Raw genomic sequence first — 7,337 nt, forward strand, 5'->3', positions numbered from 1 at the left:
TGCAGCATAAGCTAAGAGAAGTCTTATGGCTTCCATTCGGGCAACAGGGGCAAAGGATTCATCAAAGTCTATTCCTTCTTCTTGGTCATATCCTTGTGCCACAAGCCTTGCCTTGTTTCTTGCAATGCTGCCATCTTCTCCCAACTTGTTTCGAAATATCCACTTGGTGCCGGTCACTTTCTTTCCACTTGGCCTTGGAACCAAAGTCCACACTTTGTTCTTTTCAAACTCAAGAAGCTCATCCTCCATAGCTTTAACCCAAGAAGGGTCACTGAGTGCTTCCTTGACATTTTGAGGCTCAATTTGTGAAAGAAGGGCAATGTTTGATCCTTCATTTGCCTTTCTAGTGGAAGACCTTATTTGCACTCCATGAGAGACGTCTCCAATGACAAATTCCTCAGGATAATTCTTCAAGAATCTCCATTCACGAGGTCTAGTGGACTTGGATGCAGATTGAGATACCAAGGGATTCTGGGTGCTGCTGGCTTCAGGATTTCCTTCAGATTCATGAGACAAAATGGAATTGTCTCTCGAATTTTCAGCAGTTGTAGTTTCTGGTTCAGTTTGACCAGAATGTCCTTTCTCTTGATTTTGCACAGTTGCAACTTCCTTTTGAGCTTGATTTCCTGCATCACAATCTTCTAAAATGCTTTGTACCAAGTTAGTATCACAGAATGTAACATGTATGGACTCTTCAATAATTCTAGCATCTTAATGATAAACCTTATATGCTTTACTAGTTGTGGAATATCCTACAAACAAACACTCATAAGTCTTTGGATCAAATTTTTCCAAATTTTCTTTGTTATTTAAAACAAAACATTTGCATCCAAAGATGTGCAAGTAATCTAAGTTTGGCGGGTAGCCTTTCCAAAGTTCATAAGGAGTTTTCTTCAAAAATTTCCTTATGATTGTTCTATTTAAAATGTGGCAAGCTGTGTTTACCGCTTCAGCCCAAAGGAATTTTGGAACATTACTCTCACAAAGCATAGCTCTTGTCATCTCTTGTATGCTTCTATTTCTTCTTTCCACAACACCATTTTGTTGTGGTGTTCTTGGACAAGAGAAGTTGTGAGATATTCCAAATTTCTCACAAAAGGATTCAAACAAATTATTTTCAAATTCAGTTTCATAATCACTCCTTATAGAAGAGATTTTCAAATCCTTTTCATTTTGAATTTTCTTGCAAAAAGGTTCAAAGGCCGAAAAGGCTTCATTTTTGTGTGCAAGAAATAAAACCCAACCAAACCTAGTGTAGTCATCCACAATTACTAAACCATAATGTTTACCACCTAGGCTTTGAGTTCTTGTTGGACCAAATAAATCAATGTGTAGCAACTCAAGTGGTCTTTTAGTAGAGATGTCTTTCTTTGGTTTAAATGAACATTTTATTTGTTTTCCCATTTGGCAAGCATCACAAGTGATGTCTTTGTCAAACTTTATCAAAGGAAGACCTCTTACTAATTCTTTCTTAACAAGTTTGTTTATTTGAAACATACTTGCATGACCCAATCTCTTGTGCCATAACCACTTTTCAGATTCTTTAGAGTGAAGACAAGCTACATTTTGATCTTTTAGTTCATCAAGAGTAAGTCCATACATATTATTAAAACGCTTGGCAACAAACATCACTTCACTTGTTTTTTCATTAACAACACAGCATTCAAATCTTTTGAAAATCACTAAATATCCTAAATCACACAGCTGACTTATACTCAAAAGATTGTGCTTCAAACCACATACCAAAATTACATCATCAATGAAAGTAGATTGCTCATTACCTACTTTTCTAATAGCAATGATTTTACCTTTACCATCATCTCCAAAGGTCACAAAACCTCCATCATACTTGTTTAGTTTGATGAAGTAGGTTGACCTTCCAGTCATGTGCCTTGAACATCCACTATCCATGTACCACATGTCCTCTTTGTTCTTGGATGCTAGGCAAATCTGCATGATGAGTTTCAAGTAGCCTTAGGTATCCAAATTAATTTGGATCCTTTGAAGTTAATCCATCTTGGTTGCCCAAGTGCATTGAAATCACAAACAACATTGTAGACTTTGTTTCCTACAACTCTCTTTTCAATGAAGCATTGTTCATATGAGTGACCAACTTTCTTGCAATTAACACAATAATTTTCTGATGTATGTCGCTGAAACTTAGGTGAGTTAAATTGCTTGAAGTGATTAAATAGTTGAAATTTTTTGGTTTTTTGGAGGAGACGCATTTCCTTTAACAAACTGATTTTTGTTATAATTGTTCCTCTTTGCAAAAATGTTTTCACCAGAATTTTTAAAACTCTTTGGATTTTTCGAAAATGAGGTTTTGTTATAGAAAAATGGTTTCTTGAAAGTAGCCTCATTTTTTGAAATATAACCCAAACCTGGCCGGTTTGAACTCGGATCAGTTCTTGGTGAAGGCTCAGTTTCACTTGTGTATACTTCATCAAATTTTTCTTCAAAATTTGAAACATATCCAATACCCGATTTGTTTGGTATAGGTTTAGTATTTGATGAAGAAGCCACAAATTTTATAGAGGAAGTGTTGAAAACTGCATCTTCCTTGGCTATGTAACCTAAACCAGATTTTTCAAACAATGGTCTTTGACTTGCAAGTAATTTGTCCAAGTTACTAGAACCTTGAGCAAATTTTGCTAAGTCACCATTCAGCCTTTTTATCATATCATTTAATCTTTCATTTTCAGCAATTAACTCATGAAAAGGATCCACAATGTGCTTTCCTTTTAATTTTTCAAGTTCAGATTTTAGAAATCTGTTTTCTTCAATGATGTCCAAAGCACATTCAGTTTCCTTCACCTTTTTTTTAAAAAAATCATTTTCAGCTCTTAACACATCTCTTTCAGATCTGCATTCATTGTATTTATCAAGCAGTTTTAATGTGTTTAAGGTGAGATCATCAATAATAGCATGCAAGTCCTCAATGGTCAAATCATAATAGTTTACCTCATCAAGATTGTTGTTTCCAGCCATGAAGCAGTCTTTGTCATCTCCTTCAGATTCTTCTTCTTCATTTGAGTCATTCTCAAGATCCTCCCAAGCTGCCATGAGTACTCTTTTCCTTTTCTTCTTTCCTTTGTCCTCCCTTTTGAGCTTTGGACAATTTAGCTTGAAGTGTCCAGCCTCCTTGCAATGATGGCACGTCACCTTGCTCAAGTCTATCTTGTGCTCCTTTCAACTTGAACCCTTGTATTTGCCCTTGTTCTTCATCATCCTTCTAAATCTCCTAGCAAAAAACAAAAGCTCGTCATTTGAAATACCATCACTAGACTCACTCTCTTTCGGTTCTATTTGTGACTTGAGGGCTATTCCCTTTTTCTTTGAGTTTGTGTTTGTGTGTGTGGCTTCATAGGCAAGGAGTTTTCCTCTCAGCTCATCATAGGTTATGGGACTTATGTTGTTGCTCTCGGTTAGAACAGTGGCAGTGTTTTCCCATTCTTTTGTGAGGCTTCTAAGGAGTTTTCTCACCAGGGTTGTTCTGCATAGTTTGTACCCATAGCATCAAGGTTGTTGATTATGATTGAGAATCTCTCAAACGCTTCATCAATGCTTTCTCCATCCTTCATGCTAAACATCTCGTACTCTTTTCGCAGCATATCAATCCTCGTTTCTTTTACTTGTTTGGTGCCTTCGTGTGTAACCTGGAGTTTTTCCCAGATTTCTTTGGCTGTCTTGCATCTAGACACCTTCCGGTACTCTTCAAAGCTGATAGCACAGTGAAGAAGGTTGATTGCTTTAGCATTCAGCTCTATCTTCTTCTTGTCATCTTCATTCCATTCAGCTTCTTCTTTTGGAGTCACCACTCCATCAGCACTTATTTTTGTTGGGATCTTGGGATCGCTCACAACAATCTTTCATATGTTGTAGTCAATGGATTGGATGAAAATCCTTATCCTTTCCTTCCAGTAGGAGTAGTTCTTCCCATTGAAGAAAGGTGACCGGTTGTTTGACTGGCCTTCAGTGAGGGTGTAGGCAACTGTGGTTGTGCCCAAGTTGTTCGCCATTGGATCTTTGCTCCAAGCGGTTAAGCTTGATTCTTGAGACCTTAGCTCTTGATACCAATTGAAGATTGTGGTAGGCTTAGAGAAGGGGGGTTGAATCTATGCCTTCCTTTTTGCTGTTGTTATTACCCTTTTAAACAAACTTTCAATTCAGGTTCTGTTTGAACTCAGCAGCGAAAATTTATGAGACAATTTATTTTTGTCTCATGAATATCAGAAAACAGAACTCAGCAGAGAAGAGAAAAGCTAACACCAGCATGTATCCTGGTTTGGTTGCCTTGTGCTATGCAACCTACATCCAGTCTCCTCCACAACTATGGAAGAATTTTACTATAGTTAACAGTATTACATACACCAATTTCACAGGATTGACCCAATCCTTTCACACTCAAGTTCTAACCTAACTTGACATTGGCTATGCTAATACCTAACTAATCAGTCTTAGTGCTAACCCAACTAAGAAAGGGATACCTCACAGGTACAAGATACAAGACATAGACATACCTAAAGAAATCTGAAAATAACTCTAGGCTTTTCTCTCAAGTGTATCACTCAGCCTTTTTCCACTCATGGCTTTTACTTGAGCTTTCTCACAATGCCTTTTCTCACAAGAAATTACAGAAAGATAAACATAGAAAAGTACATTACAATCTGTAAAACATGAAGGAGATTGACTTCATCATCAGCCTCTTTGCTATGTGCAAAACCAGATTCGCAAACCTCAGATGCAGTTCTTCAGTATTGGCAGAATACTTCTTTGAAAGAAAGCATTATCCAAGTAGAGGAACTTCTTAACAGAACACTGTTCTCACACTCTGGTTTTCTCTCCTTGCCTTCTGAATGAACAGCAAGCTTCTTTTATCTCCTTGCATGTTGCTTGGTTCTTCTTCTAAGGTCAACACCTTGAACCTTGAGCTTCACCAACCCACAGATTCACTTTTCTCCTTAATCTCCAGATTAGAAACTTTGCTTCTGACTTCCTCATCTTGACCGAAAGCCATAAATCAGCAACCATAACAGTCTTCCAATGGTCAACTTAATCTGAACCCTTGAAAACCAACTTGGTCCCCAAGTCATGTTTAAGACCGTAGATACACAGCAGGGAAGAACAGAAATCATCTTTCCTTTGTATCCCATTTCGGATAGAGCAGAGAGTTGGGAAGAAGAGATGAGACCGAGTTGCATGTAAGAGGAAATGATTTACCTATAACCTAAACTTGATTTGGTTTGGATTTTCAGATTTGATTTCTGAGCTTCAAGCTTAATCCTTCTCTCTCTTGCTTCTTTGGTGACTAGCTTGGTGAAGAAGCTCTCTCTCTTTCTCTTTTTTACTTTTCTGAAGCTGTGATTTGACTTGGTCAGAGAGGAGGGGAACGTTGCTTTTGGTAAGGCAAGATGGAGGGAATTGAAATTCACTTTGGGCTTGGATCGGATCACTTCTTTTTGCCCGTTGCCAGCGCTGCTAGGGCTCGCCGCCGCCGTCGCGTCGTCATCGGGCCTTGGAGGGAGACCACGCTGCTGAGCCGTCACCGCTGATTCGCCCACGAGTTGCCGTCGGGGAAGCAGAACAGCGAAGAGAGGAGATGCGCGAGTGGGTCTGCTTCTTCTTTCGCATCTGCTTCTTCTTCTGCATCTGCTTCTGATTCTGCTTCTGCATTTGCATCTGCATCTCCTTCTTCTTCGGCTTCTTCTTCTGCATCTGTTTTTGCTATTGCATTTGAATTTTGCTTCTTCTTCTGCATCTGTTGAATTTTGTTATTGAATTTGCTTCTTTTTCTGCATCTGTTGCATCTATTTCTGATTCTTCTATTTTTTAATTTGCCATTGAATTTGATGATGTTATGGATTTTCCTAATCTGTTCTTATTTCTTGTTTTTGTTTCTTATTTTGTTCTTGTTTCTTATTTTCCTAATCTGTTCTTGTTTTCTAATATGTTTCTTATTTTTCTAAATTTATAGATTTTTTATTTTTGTAATTGAAGATGAATTTGGATATTTTTAATTCTTGTAATTGGATTTTGTTAACTGTATTTAAAATTTTGAAATTTTGAGTTTTGTTAATGAAAGAAGAATTTGTTCTTCTGAAATTATTCTGAATCTGTAATTGAAAAATTTGTTAATGGAAGAAGAACAATTCTCCCGGAAGAAGAAGAAGAACAAGAAGAATGAAATGGTGAAAAAAAAGAGTATTTTTGTCATTTAAAAAAATTTTTTATTAAAAAGGACGATTTTAATACGAAAAAAACATTAAGGACTATTCTAAATCGAAAATTAGATGAGGGACAGTTTCGATTTTCACGCTCAACTTTAGAGACCAAAACAGTACTTACCCCTTATTTAAATTAGTCCCTGGAAATTAAAATCGAACACTTTAGTTTTTAAAAGAAATTAATACACAAAAATATCTTTAAATTTTTTTTTGACAAATAAATTAGTCCCTGACATATTTTTTTCGTTTGTACTTAACGAAAAATGATGAAATGACACGTTTAGACACCCACATAATCCATGATTAAATGACACATTTAGACACCCACATGATCCGTTTAGACACCCATATAATCCATGATGAAATGACACATTTAGACACTCACATGATCCATGATTAAATGACACATTTAAACACCCACATGATCCATTTAGACACCCACATAATGACATAATCCATGATGAAATGACACATTTAGACACCCACATGATCCATGACGTGTCCAAGGACTCAGATAGACAAATAAGTTCCATCGGCATTTTGTATTTATAAAAAAAAAGAGAAGTTCTGTGCGGATTCTCTTTATCAACATAGTATGCTTACAAGTCGTGTAAGCATAAGCAGGCAACACGTGTATTGAAATGTGTAGAAACGGTGTTGAGGGAATGGCACTGAGGATTGATGCATTTTTTTGTTCTTGTTTTTCGTAGAATGAAATATGTATAATTAGTTGTTAATGGAATTGCTTAAGGAAAATAATAAGTGGGCTGCATAAATTAATGGAACAACTATTTTGTATGGTTTCAATAGAAGATAATATTGGACTCCAAAAAACAGCATACATACGTGGCCCTAATTGGAGGAACACGGGAATGTAAAATTTTGTTGTGACAAAAAAAAAAAGGAAAAAAAGTACCAAAAGTGAAATTAATTGAGTCGATCAAGACTGAAAAAAAAAAAGTAATTAAAACGATGGCTTAATGTTCCGTCATAGTACTAAATCCTATAAAACCTATTTTTATTTAAAAAATCATTTTTTTAATCTAAAATTTGATTTTTCTTTTCAAAAAACTGTTTTTTATTTAATACAAAAACATTAATTTTATAACA

Source organism: Arachis ipaensis, chromosome B03 (genome assembly GCF_000816755.2).
Source record: "Arachis ipaensis cultivar K30076 chromosome B03, Araip1.1, whole genome shotgun sequence".
Taxonomy (NCBI): Eukaryota; Viridiplantae; Streptophyta; class Magnoliopsida; order Fabales; family Fabaceae; genus Arachis; species Arachis ipaensis.